The sequence below is a fragment of the Phocoena sinus genome, chromosome 3 (assembly GCF_008692025.1).
Source record: "Phocoena sinus isolate mPhoSin1 chromosome 3, mPhoSin1.pri, whole genome shotgun sequence".
NCBI classification, from domain to species: domain Eukaryota; kingdom Metazoa; phylum Chordata; class Mammalia; order Artiodactyla; family Phocoenidae; genus Phocoena; species Phocoena sinus.
The window spans coordinates 151,381,997-151,399,903 of NC_045765.1; positions in this window are offsets into that span (position 1 = coordinate 151,381,997).

Genomic DNA, 17,907 nt, shown 5'->3' on the forward strand with positions numbered 1-17,907 from the left:
TTCCTCAGACTAACTTTGTGATCTTGGTTATTTATAAATTATGCTGTAGAGGAGTAAAGAAATTTACAAAAATACACACACAACTAAAAGCACACTTCTCCTTAACATCTGTGGAAACTAGGACAAAAGAACAAATGGAAGCCTATAAATATACATACATACATATATATATAAATATATATATTTAAAAGTTATGAACTAAACAAAGAACACATTCAATTAGTACACTTGAACTGCTCAGTGTTCCCTCTTTAAATATGGCGGCACAAAGAGAGCCAGACACCAGACCCTTGGCCAACACATCTTCTATTCTTACTCCTGGCTTTATCCTGCACCAGAAGGAGCCTCACACAACATAAGTGAACACACAAAACCTAATGTCCAGTCTCTGTCCAACCCTCTGCAAGAAGCTGCTCTTTGTCAGCCCCCTGGGCCTAATGATGCACACACTGGTTGTAGAATGTGCATTCCATAGGATGGACTCAGGGAAGAAATCTGCTGCATAAGCCCTGGAAATGGATATGAGATCATTTGTGAAGGAAATCCCATATTTCCAGGTACTGAGATTGTGGATTAAAAGGGAAATGTGAGTCATGGGTGTTCACATCCCCTTTGCTCGGTGGATCTCTCACATGAACGGGGGGATAGTCCAAATAGGGCCCTTTAAAGTGCAGGACCCAGGGCACGTGCCTCTCTTGCTGGGTTTAAGTCTGATACTGAAAATAAGGCAAAGAAAAACTGTCTGAAAAAATAGCATAAGTAGCATAAACAGAAGCTAAAGGTAGAAAACATGATGAAGCCAGAGCTAATATTAGTGGAAAACTTAAAAATTTGGCTTTAAAATTTTAAGAAGGAGAGAAGATATATGATCTACATTATTTATTGTTCAATAGATATAAAATTATTTTTTGGATAATGGGACAATTGGTAATAGGACTAAGAATTTTTTTTCTCTTGATTCTGCCAAAATGGCATGCAATGAAATAAAGTGAATGATGTCTATAACGGTATTCTTATAGTGATTATTACAATTCTTTTATTTTTAATTGATACATTTCAGATTTGCTTATTGATCATAAAAGATCAAAATAATGTAATTCATATGAAAAAACTGTGGTTATATTATTTTCTTCAATTCTCCCTTAGCAAAACAGACAATAGCAGCTGAATGCAGAACAGTGAGCTCCACTAGGGTTCAGTGAACCCCAAAGGTCCTGAGGAGTTATGGTAGTGAGAATCAGATCCAAGCCCAGAATTCTGTCTTTTATGTTTGTCCTTTCCCCTAACGCTACCATTTATGTAGGCATAGCCACAATAGTTCCTCCACACATATATAATAAATCTCCTTCTAGACATTGCTTGCCACTGGCATCCATAATGATTCTGAGAACTACAGATTCTTCGGGTAGATTGCTTTATGAAAATAAACAGTATTTGATAGTCTTAATTATACCTAATACTTTTTCCCCATTCAGGGACAGAAAGAAATATTTTTCAGGTACTTAATGTGTTTCTTGTTCTCCCAGATCATAAAATCCAGATGAAACAAGATTCATGCCACTGAAATAGTGATCACAAAGTGTTCCTAATATAGCACAGTGATTACATTCAGACTCAGGTCAGACCTTGAATTAAATCCTGGTTCACTGTTAACAGTTTCACTGTTAATAACTGTCCAGCCTTAGACAAGTAACTATTCCTCTCTATTCTTAAACACCAATGTTTATAACAAAGGCATTTAAAATAGTATCTACTTTATAGGGTTATTTCACTTAGCATAGTTCCAGGCCTGTAATAGGTACTATATGAATAATGATTTCATGTTTTGTCTAATGACAAAACAATAATGAACAATAATAAAAACAGCAGTATTAACAATATTAACAAAGTACATCATGTGAAATTCTGGAAGTGAATGCAGGATCATAAAGAACAACCAAAAAATCTGCTTTGCTATATCTCTAAAATTTTGCAGGCATTTTTCTGGGAATAAGGAAGTTAGACATGAACATTCAGTATTGTGAGTCCATGCTGGCAATTTATTTCACTGTTTTTGTTATAAAAACTAATTTTACCCTGCATGCTGCTATAGTGGATTGAACAGTGACCCCAAAATGGAATATCCAAGTTTCTAATCCCTGGTACCTGTATATGGAAACTTACTTGGAAATATATTCACAGATGTAATTACATATCTCTAGATCCTAAATCCAATGATAGTGTCCTTAAAAGAGACAGAAAAGAAGACACAGCGACACACAGAGAGGAAGATCATGTGAAGGTAGAGGCAGATATTGGAGTGATGTGTCCATAAGCCACCAGATGCTGGCAGCCACCAGAAACTAGGAGGGAGGCATGGGGCAGATTCTCCCTTAGAGCCTCTGGAAAGAACCAACATAACCAACCCCTTGATTGCAAACCTCTGGCCTCCAGAATTGTTAGAAAATAAATTTATGTTGTTTTAAACCACATATTGTGAAAATTTGTTATGGGAGCCCTAGAAAACAAAGACGGCTCTCTCTCCTATATTTGATATATTAATGTCTCTTTTAATTTTAAAATTTGAACCCTGCATTGTATATCTATATATATATATATATACAAATATATATAAAGACACATTAGGCCCAAAATGGAGTCACTTGTGCTAAACCCGCGTCACCAAACCAAGACCTAATACCAACTTAATTGTAGTTTCAGCCTTCTCCAAGAATATAATCTTAACCAGTTTGTCTGGAATTTCCTGGTTAGCACCAGTGATGTAATCCCCCAAATAGACCCTTTTGTCCCTCAAAGGAAGGTGACCTTGCCTAAAATAATCCTTTTTTAAATCATGACTTCCTTGTCTTACCCTTCTCTTACTATAAAACCCTTTCCTTTTCTGGAGCTCTTTGGAGCTCCTTTGTATTTGTTAGGTGGGATGCTGCCCAATTAATGAATCATTTAACAAGCTAATTAAATTTTCAAATCTACTCAAGTGAACTTTCTTTTTAACTGATTTGGTGGCAGTGATTGATGGCAGTGACAAGATCCAAAGCAAACTTCTGAAGGGATTCTGTGAGGAGAAACACTGGTGTGGTAACCGCAAACCCCTTTTTGTGTTCACTGTCATTCTCGCCGTTTCTGAGGGCTGTGGATAAATTCCTCTTAGTTCTGAATTCCACTTTCTTTGTGTCAAACTCCCAATCTAACAGGCTTTTCCTTACAAGGCAGTCAGATTGAGCTGGTAAACTGTTCCACCCAGAGCGCAATTTCCTAGCCTTTATTTCAGACTGCAATTCTTGGGTTTTTGAATGGAAACCCCAGCCCTTAATTCTTTCCCCAAATCCAAATGGGACCTGTTAGTGACAGTGTGGAGTCCCCAGTCCACAATTCCCATTAGCTGAGATCTTCTGGTTCATTCCAAAGTTCCAGTTCTGTTGTTCCAGTCCAAAGTTCCATAGTGGAAAATATGTGGTAGAGAGCACAGGGCCTTTTTCTGGCCAGGATGCAGTAACATCTCTTGGTTACAGTCCATATATTAAGGTGCCCATGTTTTTCCTTGTTTTGTATAGATAAAGGCTAATTGCTAGTGGGAATCTTGGAAGTCAAAGAAGCCACAAAAAGTGGTGGGCTTGGTTGAACATTTAAGAGCTATCAGAGCATTCACCACCTAATCCAAAGATTCCTGTGCTAGGATAAATTGGTCATGAAACAGATTAGATTACACTAGGTCACCACAATATCAAGAAAATTTCCATACAACAAGGTGCACGGTAAAACACCACACAATCCTCCCACCCCATGGCACACCCATCTCAGGTCTTAGTTTGGCTCTGAGAAACCTAAAGGCTTAGCTAAAATAAAATAATAAATAATAGTAAAATGAAATCCTTAACTTCCAAAGAGTCAAGTGTGTCACCTTCTGGCACACTTGCTTATTTTATGTCTAAGAAATATAGTCCTAGAAGCTGTAGATATCTGCAAAAATGGCAAAAACAACCTAGAATTACAATGGCCACTATGGGAAATCTTCCATTTAGACAAGATTATTCATTTAAGAAGTGCACTTGAAAGTAAGGGTTCCCAAATTAAACAAACAGAATGGGATACCTGTTTTAATTGGTATGCAGAAGCTTCCAAAAGTCTTCAAGGTTCCAAATACCTCGTTAAAAGATTTAGTACAAAAGGCTAATGAAAAATTAGAGATACAAGGAGTACCTAATATAAAGAACATTAGGACTAATCCGACTCTTACTGCTCCACTCCATCCCTCTTTGAGTACTCACATTTTACTATTGTCTGAACTGTCTTTCCACTCTGAAGAGACTATAAAACTTTTTAACATAAAATTACCTAAAATGGCAGAGGAACCTCCATGGGTATCTTTCACCACTTGGTCAAAGACCAAACTATGGGTCATAGTTAAAGAATTTCCTAAACCTAAGGGAGGAAACCTAAAGGTTTTTTGAAGAATTTAGAGTCATTATCGGGCCTATAAGATCCCGAGCTGCCAGATCTTTACCAGCTTGTGCACATATTGGTAGGAACTGACGAAGCCCAAAAACGGAAGCAGGAAGAAAAACTGCAAAACCCCAAGGATGATATTGGAGATTCTCCATCTTCAATAATTCCCTTAATGGACCAGAAAAAGTTTGCAAAATAGCAACTGAACTTCTTTACAAGCCATTCCTAGAGTCTTCCCTGCCCACAATAATAGGTCAATTATTCAAACATACAAACCAAGAGAGATGAATCTGTGGCAGACTTTTTTTTTTTTTAACATCTTTATTGGAGTATAATTGCTTTACAATAGTGTGTTAGTTTCTTCTGTATAACAAAGTGAATCAGCTGTATGTATACATATATCCCCATATCCCCTCCCTCTTGCGTCTCCCTCCCACCCTTCCTATCCCACCCCTCTAGGTGGTCACAAAGCACCAAGCTGATCTCCCTGTGTTATGCAGCTGCTTCCCACTAGCTATCTATTTTACATTTCGTACTGTATATATGTCCATGCCACTCTCTCACTTCATCCCAGTTTACCCTTCCCCCTCCCCTGTGGCAGACTTTAAAGACTGTTTAGAACCCTCTTTCTATAGCATTCAGGGTTTCATACAATAAATAAGGTCAACCAATCTGCTCTAGTTGCCCTATTTGTAAGTAGATTATCTCCTGAGATTAGCAGACTGATAAAAAGGCAGAAAATAGAATAGGAGGTCACCAGTCAGACTGCATTCATGACCATAGCTGAACACTTTGAAAGGACTTTGGAGATAGACTGCAGGCAAAAAGTCTGCCAAGCTGTTGGCCTTACAGTTCCAACAGCTCCAAGGCCAGAGACCTGAAATAATACCTGGACCCCCCACACTGCAACTTTCTAGGGGTCCACCATCGAAACTATGGCCCAAGGACTGATTCATCTGTAATCAACTGGGACACTGGAAAGATGTGTGTCCTCAAAGGTCCTATGCAAATCCTTCAGCTCAAGGGCCCCCATACAAGTCCCTCCCAGAAGTGACGGGACTCTAAGGGGTTCTCCAGTAAACTGTTACCGTAATACACTTAAACAGCCAAGGGGAAACTACAATTAAAATTAATGGGAAACCTTGCCAAATTCTAGTTGATACTGGAGCTACACTTTCTACTTTAAAACCTCTCTCACAGGAAAATAAATCCCTTGGGGTGACAAAAGTTTTCCATAGTGGTGGTATTTAATAAAGTTCAGATAGAATTTCTATCTCAACCAGTTCAAATGACTCTGGAACATTTTACTGAAAAGCATTTGTTTTTTTATGGGATATGATCCTCATCTATTAGGTAGAGATCTCCTTGTAACCTAAAAGGCCTAATACCTTTTACTTCCAATGGAGACCTTGTTTTAGAATTTTCTGACCAACCTGAACCAGATCTTTTATGTTCTTTATAATTTATACTCCATACAGAAGAGGAAAACTCCAATAGGAAACTCTGGATTTAATCATGGTTCCCAAAAATCTGTGGGCTAATTCTAACACTGAAATTGGTAGGATAGAAAGCACAGAACCTATAAAACTTTGGATAGATATGACTAAACCTTTTTCTAAATTGCACCAATATCCATTAAAGCCTGAGGCCATACAGGCTTCACAACACTCACCAAAAGTAGAAGATCTAATAGTGCAGGGGCTGATCCCTCCCTATACCAGCCCCTGGAACATACTAATTTTGCCAGGCTGGAAACTTAATGGGAGGGGATGGCAATTTGTCCAAGACTTGAGAGCAGTGAACAAGAGAGTTATTCTCTATTTCCCAGTTTTTGCAAACCCTACACTCTTTTGTTACAACATCTGACATACTCAAAACAGTTTACTGTTGTGGACTTTTATTCAGCCTTTTTCAGCATCTCTGTAGATCCTAATGGCTAATATCTATTTGCCTTTACTAGAAACAATCAAAATATACCTGAATAATCATTCCTTAAGGGTTACTGAGGCTCCATCTTATCTCTTCCAAGTGCTCCACCAAGATTTAAGTGCCCAGAGAAATTGACCCTTTTACAATATGTAGACAACCTCTTGCTGTGCTCAGTTACCAAAGAGGCTTTCCAGAAAAGATTCCATTTATTTGTTGCAATATTTACCTGAAAAGGGGCATAAAATAGTTAAAGAAAAATTACAATTATCTCTAAGTACCGTAGCTATCAGCTCATACCAGTTAGAATGACCACCATCAAAAAGTCTACAAATAATAAATGCTGGAGAGGGTGTGCAGAAAAGGGAACCCTCCTCCACTACTGGTGGGAATGTATATTGGTGCAGCCACTATGGAAAATAGTATGGAGGTTCTTTAAAAAATTAAAAATAGAGTTACCATATGATCCAGCAATCCCACTCACTCCTGGGCATATATCCAAAGAAAACTCTAGTTTGAAAAACTTCATGCACCCCAATGTTCATAGCAGCACTATTTACAATAGCCAAGACATGGAAGCAACCTAAATGTCCACTGACAGATGAATGGATAAAGAAGATGTGGTGTACACACACACACACACACAATGGAAAATTACTCAGCCACAAAAAGAATGAAATAATGCCATTTGCAGCAACATGGATGGACCTAGAGATTAACATACTAAGTGAAGTAAGTCAGAGGCAGATAAATATCATATGATATCACTTATATGTGGAATCTAAAAAATGATACAAATGAACTTATTTACAAAACAAACAACTCACAGACATAGGAAACGAACTTATGGTTACCAAAGAGGAAAGTGGGGGAAAGGGATAAATTAGGAGTTTGGGATTAATGGATACACACTACTATATATAAAATAGATAAACAACAAGGTCCTACTGTATAGCACAGGGAACTATATTTAATATATTGTAATAACCTATAATGGAAAAGAATATGAAAAACAGTTCACCACCAATGTATGACCTACCAATGTCCATAACCCTGGAAAGACTATTTTTGTTCCCAGAGGCCTCAAACCGCTTCCCTCTGCACACTTTGCACACTTGCAGCTGGACTCATTCAACTACCACTTAGTATGAATTATCAATATGTTCTTGTTACTGTATGTATGTTTTCAGGATAAGTTGAAGCTTTCCCCTGCCTCAGGCTGATGCCAAAGAAACTGTTAAAAAACATGTTTCCCACTTGGGTATACCTTTCATAGTTTCCAGTGATGGAGGCATCCACTTCACTGGGCAAATCATACAAGCCTCAATGAAAACTTTGCAAACTTCTTGGGACTATCACTATCCCTATCATCCTCAATTATCAGGCAAAGCCAAGAGAACTAATGGGATCCTCAAACTTAAAATCATTAAACCTCCTGAAACTAGTGGACTCCCGTGGCCTAAGATATTGCCCCTGGCCTTGCTGACTGTTTAAAGTACCCACTTTGGGAAACATAAGCTCACTCCACATGAAATAGTCACCTATAAACTGATGAACTAAGACACCTCATGCTCGACTACCCTTGATTTACATCATCAAGTTAGAAAGGACCTACCAGGAGGTGCTCATGCCTCAAGATTTGCTTCCTTTGACAGGGCCATACTGGTTAGGAGTAAATGTAAATGAAAAAGTGATAAGAAATCTTTCCTTAACTCCTAAAGAAATTTCAGAATCTGCTGCTAAGACAAAAATCCTTAAACTCTCTAGCCAAATTTGTTCTTAATAATAGGGTATTCCTTGCTTATCTTTAAGCCAAGCAGGGAGGTGTCCGTGCTATAGACAACACCACCTGCTGCACCTGGATTAACACTTCTGGGTATATTGAAACTCAGTTACATAAGATCACCAAGCAAACCGCTTGGCTTAAACGGGTAACTCCTTGAATGAGGTCTTGCTTTGACTTACTTGATTTTGATTGGTTTGGGTCTTGGGGAATGTGACTCCAAAGTGCATTCCAAACATTGGGAACTATCTTGCTTATTATAATCATAATAATCTCCCTGATATGTTGTAGTCTCTCAAAACTTTAAATGTGTGTTCACAGCTACTGACTGCCAAGCAAATGATCTCCCTAAGACTGCAATGTCAGAAAAGAAGCAAAGAGAATGACCAATTTAAGGATTGTGAACCAGGAACCGTAACCTGTGAATGCCACAGAGATTAAGCAAAAATGTCTTGACCTATGGGTACCACATGAAAGATTTTTAAAAAAAGCTTCGAGTGGTAGCTGAGAGAGGCACTAATGCCTTAAATTTTGACCACATCTCCCAGCTAAGCTTAGAGTTTGATAAAAACCAGGGGATTGTTAAAAAAGGAAACAACAAGCCAAAATGGAGTCACTTGTGCTAAACCCACATCACAAAGCAAAGACTTAATACCTCACCTAATTGCAGTTTCAACCTTCCCCAAGAATGTACTCTTAAGCAGTCAGTCTGGAATTTCCTGGTCACCACCAGTGAAATAATTCACCTGACACTTTTGTCACCCAAAGGAAGGTGACCTTGCCTGAAATAATCCTTTTTTCATTTATGATTTCCTTGTCCCAGCCCCTCTCTGCCTTTAAAACCATTTCTTTTCCTGTAGTTCTTTGGAGCTCCTTTCTATTTGCTAGATAGGATGCTGCCCAATTCATGAATCGTTTAGTAAACTTATTAGATCTTCAAATTTACTCAGCTGAATCTTATTTTTCAACAAATACACACATACATATATAAAAATATATGTATAAAATGTAATCCAAATGCTACTCAATGAATATATATGATATATCAATATATACAAACTATTTTCTTATAACTCTTTACACAATTATTTTTAAGGGTGAGGTCAGTGTGTCTGATGTACTGGGATCATAGTATAGTAAACAAGATTGTTGAAAACTTTTCACTTTACAACATGACCATGTTTTTTTTCCTGAATTGTTCTTAAAAAGTATATTATCTCTCATGATTTCCACCGGGAAACAGTATCAACTCTCATGGCCCTTGTGAGGTGAGTTAGCTGAACGTTGCCTATACTTGGTGGAAGCATGAAGGAAATAGGTATTTCCTCTTAGTCAGTGTCAGAATATCCTAAACAGGGGTAATGCTGCTGCTCTCTTCTTATCTCCCTACACCCTATCTTTTTTACTCTAATTAGGTGAAACCACACACAACCACTTAAGTTGGTTTCATGTGGAAAGAGAAGTTGCAAAGAAAATTCAAATTCTGTTAATTGTCATCAAGTTATTCCTTAGGTAGAACTCTAAGAGACTGGTGGTTCCAATATTTTAAAAATTAAAACTTAACAACCAGCTGTTTTTAAGAAGGATTTTGTGTCATTCTCATCTTTAACTACGATTCTGTTACAATAAATACAATAGTATAATTCAGATTTCCCAAAACAGAAAGTAATGAATTTGCTTTATGGGTAACTATAGTGTTATTTAATTATAGGTTGTGTTTTTTTTGTCTTCGGCAATGATGTAAATCTAAAACTTTACCTCAGTATCATTCCCATAAAAATAAATTACATGATTCAAATGCTATCTATCACTAGAAACATTACTTGATTATGAAAATTTTGTAATCAATATATGTATTCTAAAAGATTTTCCTTTTTTGTCAAGTTTCCTTAAGGCAAATCATGCTTGCATTTATTTCCTAACTTGTTTCATTTTTCCATTGAAAGATATGCAAAGTGTGCATTTATTAATGATAGCTGTATACAGTTATTTATAAACATATTGGGATGGTCCCCACAAAATATGTATTATTCAAATTACCTGCTTTCTATAATTCAGTGTCAGTCTTTTTTTTATAATGAGTTAAAAAATGTATACTATGAGTACTCCAGAAATATCATATGTACATTAGGGCATATTTCTATACTCTATTAGGCAAATGAAGCTATAAAGAATAGCAATTCATCAACGTAGCAGTTCTGCTTCCTTCTTTTCATTTTGCTGTTATAAACCTCTGTTGGGTATGAATCATAAAGGAGATATTTTCAAATTTCAATTAAGTGGATCATAAAATGAGATTCTGTCAATAGTCCCAACATATTTTACCTTCTATGATAAAAGTGATTCCCTAGTCATACGGAGAACAATGCTTAAATATGGCCAGTATAGAGAATCCAAACCTCCCTAAGCATTAACAATATAGTATAAATAAAATAAAATATCTTTGGCTAATTTGCTCCTTTTGAAAGTTGGAAAAAATATGACCCAAATTTGGTATAGACAAGTTTCCAAGACATCAGTTCAAATAGAAGGTTGCAACTCATTGTAGTCCTATAGTCACACTTTTAGAAGGCTTTGGGGATAACAGCAAACCACAGGAAGTATGCTTCCACACAGCTGGCAAGGAAGGTCTGAAAGAACACATGCTGTCCTCATCTCGGCCCACTAGATTGCTGCTGCCAGCTTGGCTTTAAGTTCTCTGGTCATTCAGCATTGATTTCACTCTGAGTCTGTCACAAAGAAGCCAGTCAGGAGTGATTGTTAAATTGTCTCACTTCTAAAACAGACACTGAGGCTGAAATGAGTCCAATGTCCACTAAGTTTTTCACCTTGAAGAGGTGGAAAAGTTCATAAGAAATAGCAATGCTTTTTTTGTCAATTGGAGCAAATAGCCACAATGGAAATATCTGAAATCTTTGAGGTTAGTTTACCGAGAAAAAAAACTACCTTAAAATATTTTTAGTTAGAATGGTCTCACTTTAACCATTATTATATTTCATCTTTCTCATACTATGTAGTGGATAAATCATATATGTGAGAATGTCGTGATAATGTAAAGCTGTACTATAAAAAACTTGTATCTGTGCTAATTTTTGATCTTATATCGAGATAACAATCAGTATTCACTTAATCATTTTCGTTACATCATGTCAAGTTAATTCCAGATTCTGTCTGACAAAGCCTTATTTATTGTGCATGATTTTATGAAGCAATCATTATTTTGAGTTTTTAATAAGTCCATAAAAGTATGAACAACATTTATTGATATTTATTTCAGATTCAGATTGCATACAGATCCTATAAGAATAAATGCAAAGAAAGTGATTTCCTTTGCGTATGAACTTGGAAGTTATTTGGGAAGTTGTGGCTATTTCAAAAAATAATTTGAGTTGTGATTCTTAAGCATCCTTTGTCATGATTGTGGAAGAAGTTGCTAACATTCTATTCCTTGTGACATTTTGCTGCCATCCTTTATAGACAGAATCACCCCAGGAACCTAGGATACCTATGCTATAGGCTAAATATTTATGCCAAGCCCTCAAATTCATATGCTAAATGGTAGTGCCCAATTTGATGGTATTTGGAAGTGGGGCATTTGAAGGGTGTTTAGGTTATGAGGACGGAGCTTCATGAATGAAATTAGTGTCCTTATAAAAGAGACCTCAGAGAGCTTTTTTGCCCTTTCCAACAAGTGAATACATAGTGAAGAGAAAGCCACCTATGAACCAGGAAGTAGGCCCTCACTGTATACTAAACGTGCCTGCCCATGCCTTGACCTTGGACTTGGACTTCAGAACAGTAAGAAATAAATTTCTTTTAATTATAAACCACCCACTCCATGGTATTCTGTTATACCAGCCCAATCCGACTAAACGAAGACTTTAGAAATAGTTCTTCCCAGCGTGTGGCTTGTTTTTCAGGTCCTTACTGGCGTCCTTTGAAAGAACCAAGTTTTTAATTTTGATCAAGTCTAATTTATTATTATTTTTTCCTTTATGCATTGTGCTTTCGGTGTTGTATCTAAAAACTCTTAATCCAGGGTCAGGAATATCTCAATTTTTCTTCTAAAAGTTTTATGTTTTTATCTTTTTGATCCATTTTGAATTGACATTCCTTATGGTGTGGAATACGGGTCTAAATTAATTTTTTTGTTCACGGTTATCTAATTGTCTCAGCGTCATTTGTTGAAAACACTTTTCATTTCCCAGGATATTGCTTCAGTCAACTGGTAAATTTTCCATGAGCCAAAGTTACTGAATCTTACGTGCTTAGGTCACATGGTAACTTCTTGGCACACCCTTAAGCATTCAGTCTCTATTGAAACCTGGGTCTCAAAGAGTAATTTCTCTAAAATCCTAAATGCTTTACTGTGATTCTTCAACAGGGACCTGCCAAAGTCTCCACAAACATCCCTATTTGCCATAGACACTTCAAGCACCAATCTCATCTACTTTGTCATGCAGCCAAGTAGAAGAGCCCCTTGCACAGAAAGGGGCCTGGACCAGGGAATACGTTTCTCTAGGACATATCAAGGAAGTTCTGACATTTCAACTTCACTTATTTTAAGTTACTGTTTGGGCCCAAGTTTCAATCAATCACTCTAAAGTCATTCAAGTTAACACAATAACCCCAGACTCTGATTAGTGAATCCCTATTCATAAAGTTTTTCCGAAACAACAGTATGTTCCTTCCATTCTGTTTCACGACCTTTAGACTCTATTCCTATATGTGTTTTCCAGATTTTTGTCAACGTAAATTGGCAAAATCTTGCAATTTTTCGGAAAAGATTATTAGCAGTGAGATCAAGAGGAAGACATAAGCTTACTGAGATGTAGTTCACTCATTTTTAAAAGGGTGTTAATGATTTCTAACAGCATTTTAAGGAAGATTATTTCAGAAAATACACCTAAAATTCAGTCTTTTGAAAATATAAACATTAACATATAAACTATTGCCATTATTAAAAAACATTTCAGCTAGTACTAAAAGGAATAGAAATCATATTTGTGTACTCACAGTACATTGATGACATATTTAGCAGTGTATACTAAAACCTTTCAGTCTTTCTTAGCCCGTTGCTAAATCACAGCTAATCTATACTATACTTACAAAATTGTTCCTTTAAAAAACTTCAGGGCTTCCCTGGTGGCGCAGTGGTTGAGAGTCCGCCTGCCAATGCAGGGGAAACGGGTTCGTGCCCCGGTCCGGGAAGATCCCACATGCCGTGGAGCGGCTGGGCCTGTGAGCCATGGCCGCTGAGCCTGCGCGTCCAGAGCCTGTGCTCCGCAACGGGAGAGGCCACAACAGTGAGAGGCCCACGTACCGCAAAGAACAAAACAAAACAAAACAAACTTCAGACATTTACTTTATTTCCTTAGCAATAAGGTTTGGTATCATTATCATGTTAAGCAGATTACCTGTTTGCAGGTGTCATGTTGTCAGTACCTATTTAGTATCTCTAATGAACTTATATGATTGTTGGACCAAATTTAAGACAAAGACCAATTATACTTTTAGAAACCACTCCTCCATACTAACATCCATGCTTTATCACTACTCATAGTATAAAATCCATCAGTTATAATTATATTTGACTTTTCTATCATTCAACTAAATTTCTCAATTATTTGTACAAGGAAGTAACATAATTTGTAAAATGCATTTCTGAAAACACATTATATATACAACTAATTTTGACCTACTCATTTGGTAAATGTTTTCTCATATTGGAGAAAGAAAAGATGATAGTGTTTATTTGACTGTAAAATATATTTGGTGTTGAAATTAAGATCCTTTGCATAAATGTGCAATATGTTTTGAAGACTGATTTCTCATCGAGAAGAAACCATGAGAAAAAAGACAAGAAATTAGTCCAAGTCTAAGGTTATTTGTTAAGTATGTAAGAAGAGGACAAAAGTGTGAAATAAAATCCTTAATTTCGGGCAAGACAAAAAAAAATTAAACATAAAAAATTTTCTCTACCCTTTGACCTCCTCTCCCGCCTTTACTGTGCATTGTGTATCTGCATTGCGCATCGACCAAACCTGCCCATGGGTAGAAATACCTGCTCAGCCATAAAGAGAAACATTCTCCTAGCACCAACAAGACAACTCCTTAAAAGACAACATTCCTTCTTAATCTTGTAAGGGGCCATGATAACCCATGACCCACTACTCACTTTGTAGGCTTTATCTGGATTGTGTAAACTATCAATTATATGTCATTTAATGTACAGCCCCCTGTCTCATAAACTTATATGTCTCTGCTTTGGCTTCTAAGAATTGGAACAATTCTCAGAGCTTTCTGAGAGGATGTTCCTGGGTTTTAATCCTCAGTTTGGCTCAAATAAAATTTTCCATTTCTTTCTTAGATAGAATGATTAATTTTTTCATCTACAAAAGAACAGATGCAAGTAATTGCAATAAGGGGATACATTTTAGAGGAAATGGAAAGAAGCAAAACTTATATCCTATTGACTTTAAAGTTATACCAGTGTAGCAGGCTGGAAGTATTTTGAAGATTGAAAAATAACTGTATTTGCATGTGTGCAAATACATACACATACACATGCATAAATATAATTGAAATGATCTTTTATAATGAAATATTGTGGGGTTTTTTTAATTATAAAGGGTTACTTTCTGCTCCTTGTAACTACTTCCTTCCCATTTAAGACTTCTTCTGTTTCAATTTGCCCATACATCAATCCTTGGTTTATCCCTTGTCAGTCTTAATTTATCATAATTGATTGACACTGACTACTTTAGGAGGAAATTATTTAACTGTGATTGACTGGGGACATTTAACTTTATTGAAAAGAAACAGCAGGGGGAAATGGAGGAAATAGTAAATGTGCTCATTTGTAAGAAAAAGACTTTAGACACAGTTTGGCTCCTTGAGCAGAATAAAGGCTTATTGAGATTAAGTTGACATAATTAATTGAATAGAAATTTTACATCCTTTCTTGTAAAATGGTATTAGAGATGAAGATCTTATTTGAAATTTAATAAGACATGAATATGTTCAGAGACTGTATAATGAAATACACATAAATGAAATAAAAATCACCAAGATAGTATTTTAAAATCACTTCAGAAATATTTACCCCCTGAGACATATTACCTTTGAAAATCTTAGTCAATAGAGTAGACATAACATATTATATATTTGATATATATGTATAGTCAGGGAAGATCTTATAACTGTTCACATTTTACTGACAAAAAAACTTCTGGTTTAATGAGAAAAAAACATAGCATTAGCAAGTGGTTGGTCTGCCAACAATCCAGATCTTCTCACTCTAGATGCTATTTTGTTGTTACTATTGTTTTTCTTTAACAACTCTTTTCATTACACTCCTTTTGCTCTCTTCAAAATATAAGATGAAGTGCTAACGCTTCTGGTAACACTAATAAACTGGCTACTGAAAGTGTAGTGGGGGGCGGGAGGATAATTTTCCTTCTACCATTCTAGGTTCTTCACAGAGAGCCCCCTGTAATAAAAGACAGAGTAACTGGGGGAAAACAAACATAAGTTTAATAACATGTATACCTCCCGTATACATGAGAGATACCCAGAAAAACTGAGTAACTCTTCAAAATGACATAAGTCATCACCTTGAATACCATCTCCAACTGAAGACAAGAGATGTTGGAGATGTGGGGACAGTAAAGGCCAATGAAGGGAGGAAACTCACAGTAAAGAAGGGTAAGGCTGTTATGCAGATTTAAGTTCATATCTTCTCCATTGATAAGAGTTTCTACAGATTTAGTTATCCTCCTCTCCCTGGTACAGAGAGGGAGACACCCTTCCAAACAGTGATGACCGTTATAAATGTAAAAGTCTCTTGTAAAAGAATAACTTCTACTTTGATTTCGGAGCTTCTCCTGTGTCTGCTATTTCTTAAATAGAACCAGCTCAAGACAATCTGAATGCCAAAGAAGTATATTTGGAGGTGGCAAATTCTGCTCCCGTTCAAAAGTCATGAGATAACACTAAATCCCCAATGAAAACGCTTTAAACAAAGATTGAAATAAATGTACCTTTTCATAATCTAGTTGGTAAACAAAATTTGGAAAAAAGAGGTAAATTGAATGTATTTATATTTTATGTCTGTTTGAATAGCTAATATAAACAAATTTGGAGATATTCCAAGTCAAAACTCTTTCAGATAACAGTTTATAGTAATTTCTATCAAAATTTACTTAAAATATCAGATATTTAAAGGAAGCTAGTATTGTCTCAATGTGGTTTAGATAAGTTCATTAATTACAATGAGTATGTTTGTAAAATTGTAAGAAAACAAACTTATAATTTTGAATTACTTACGACCCAAATCATAAATTACTAAATCTTGATTATAGTGAGAAGTTGAGTAGCTAGAAAACAGGAAACATACATAGGCAAAGGAAGTAGAGCCAAACGAAGATTGTTTCTACACATATTTAATCACCTCCGTATCTTCAAATGTTATATTTATACTATTACCAAAAAAAATACTTTGTTCTTTCATGTTTTAATCTTCTAAATTTCTTACTATTGTTTGAAGCACATGGAGATTGGCACCTTTATATTTTTCCTAAATTACACTTTTTCCAGACTGCTCATTCATTCCAGTATTTCTGCAGACAACGCTATGTTAATCTCCTGTAAATAGGGAAAATGCAACCATGTTGAATGTTGTAGGGATACTATTAGACCACTGAGTTCATAATACACTTAATATGGTTCCATATAAGTTATGAGTACAATCACACACCAACATGGCAGGGTTATATATTGGTATATGTGATGAAAAGAATTACGCAAACACCAATGTTAACATTAGATAAGGAAATAACTTAAGAGTAGAAAGTATTAGGACTGAAAGTAATGACAGTTTTGCATTCACGAGCAATCCTGGTTTGCTTTCCCAGTATCATCATTCAGCAGAGTCTGTAAGTGTGACATTCTGATGAAGGTTGTCTTTATGTGATTGGTTGCTTTCATTTTTTAGTTGTTAGAAACAGTCCAAGAAACAAAATAATATATCAAACAGTGCAAGAGAAAATGAATTCAGGAACTTTATGCATAGCATTTTGAGTGATGAAGGCAAACTTGCTAGAAAACAAAATTATGCTAATGCATAGTCAGCTAATAAAAAAGAAATAATTCCCCAAATCAGTGACATTTAGAAACAGAAAATAATATTAATATATTCATCCATTTGGTCAATAAATGTTTTTTTTTCTATTACCTAGTCTCCTAAAATAGAATCTTATTCACCAAAGCACATGTCTTTCTCTCCATGCTGTACATACTTAACAAAATCTTTGGTGAACAGAAAACAATACTAAACATTATTGAACCTGGCATAACTATTAAAATGGCTACTTGTTATAATTGTGTGCAAATGTTTAGTAACACTTGGGATTAGAACCAGGTTACATGTTCTAGATCTTCGTATAAATCAAATGAATAACACAGTTATTTTAATGTGTCTGTTTTGAAATAGTCTCCTAGACTTATTCTTCCAAATTTGTAATTTTGATGAAGGTATACAAATTTATGTTTGTCAAACTCTTAGTATAATCTTGAAACTGGAAACAGTCCAGAGGACATGTTGTAGCACCATTTTTTAAATGAAATAAGTGAGTACCAAAGAATTGGTTGTCTCTACTATTGTCTCATAGTTTGTAGTACAAATACTACAAACTGTAGTGCAAAACAAGGGGGGAAATCTGTTTTGAAAACTCTCCAGATAAAACGTAAAA